Genomic DNA, 1,835 nt, shown 5'->3' with positions numbered 1-1,835 from the left:
CAAGGTAAGTGATGCCATCCCCATTTCACAGATGAAGAAACTGACCCTAGAACAGACTGCACGTCCTGCCTGGGGACCTTAACTCCTGTGTGAACTCTCTCTTCCTCTTACCTCAGCTACACCCAGGGCCACCTTTTACGGGCAGGCTCCCTGATTGTTCCCTCTACCCTACTACACAATGCTATTCCCTACATAGGCTCTTTTCAGCTCTTAGTGCCCACATACACTGGAATTGGAGACAATCTGGCCTTGTGTATGTCCTAGAGGGAAGAGCTTCTCTTAGATTTGGGTACCTCCCAATGAGTCCTGCCTAGAGCAGGCTTTCTGTGAATGCTCTCTGGGTAAGCAGTCAGGTGCCACTGTACTCTTTTTACTGATATGGAAAGTGATCTTGCAGACCCTCAGGCCTCCTGATGTAAGGCTATGCTGCCACATGGTACTGATGAATAGTCTCCTCTCTCCTCACAGTAGCCTTTAGAGGCATCCTTCATAGGAGGCCAAAATAGGACGGCAGTGAGGCCAGGGGACTTAGAGAAGCAAGCTCCTCAGGGAGTAAAAACACCATGTACGGTGGCAAAACAAAGGATCCAAGGAAGATCTTGGTGTAGGCTGAGGATGAAGAGAATGGTATTGTTAGAAGTGTTTGCTCATCCTGGCCCCCATGCCCACTGGAACTTCTGTCTGTCCTTTTGGACTGACTCAAGCTGTACCCTTTCAGGAAGTCCTTCGAGAACTGACCTTCTGACAACTCCTGTTCTCCTCTACTTCATACTTGTATATACATACTTCTTGTTGCTTGTCTTTTCAGAAATGCTATGAATTCCACCATAGTTGCAGACAAATTTCTCTCTGCCTCAATCCACCCTCCAACCCCTTCTCCCCTCAGTGTTTAGCTTTGAATTGCCCCTTCACAGTCCTTCCTTCCCCCTCCCCACAATCCAGGTAGTAGGCACGTCCAAGGTCATCTGTGATCAAGGTGAAGAACGGGAATTCCAGAGAGGCAGTGGGTGGTCTCGGGGGGCCTTCCTGAAAGCTCAGAGGACAGAAACAGGGTGTCCCTAGTTGGGCTTGGCTCCAGATAGGTAGAATTCAGTTGGGACTACTTCCTGACTCACTTCCCCTTATGGCTGGGACATTAGACCTTTCCAGACTCTCCAGACCATCAGAAAATGTTTGAGCAGTTGAGTCACTCAGATGGTTCTACATTATCATCATGGCCACCATAGCTAACAATTACTGATCACTTACTATATACTAAGGATGAAAAGAATCAGTTTACTGTCAGGAAAGGGAGTTACAAATACAGTTGACCCTTGAGTGACATGGTTTGAACTGTATGGGTTCACTTTTATGCAGATTTTTTTTTTTTGAGAGTCTTACTTTATCACCCTTGGTAGAGTGCCATGACATCATAGGGCACAGCAACCTCAGACTCTTGGGCTCAAGCGATTCTCATGCCTCAGCCTCCCAAGTAGCTGGGACTACAGGTGCCCGCCACAACACCCTGCTAGTTTTAGAAACAAGGTCTCACTCTGGCTCAAGTTGGTCTCGAAACTATAAACTCAGGCAATCCACCTGCCTTGGCCTCCCAGTATTAGGATTACAGGTGTGAGCCACCACACCCGGGTGCAGATTTTTTCCAATAAATATAATGTAATATTTTTAGAGGTTCACTACAACTAGAAAAATCTTGCAGATGAACCACACAGCATAGGAATATCAACAAAATTAAGAATAAGGCACATTAGCTGGGCATTGTGGTGGGTGCCTGTAGTCCCAGCTACTCGGGAGGCTGAGGCAAAAGAATCGCTTAAGCCCAGGAGTTGGAGGTTGCT

The sequence above is a fragment of the Otolemur garnettii genome, unplaced genomic scaffold (genome assembly GCF_000181295.1).
Source record: "Otolemur garnettii isolate 467f Iridium unplaced genomic scaffold, OtoGar3 scaffold00026, whole genome shotgun sequence".
NCBI lineage: Eukaryota > Metazoa > Chordata > Mammalia > Primates > Galagidae > Otolemur > Otolemur garnettii.
Note: the sequence above shows the minus strand (reverse complement) of the source record.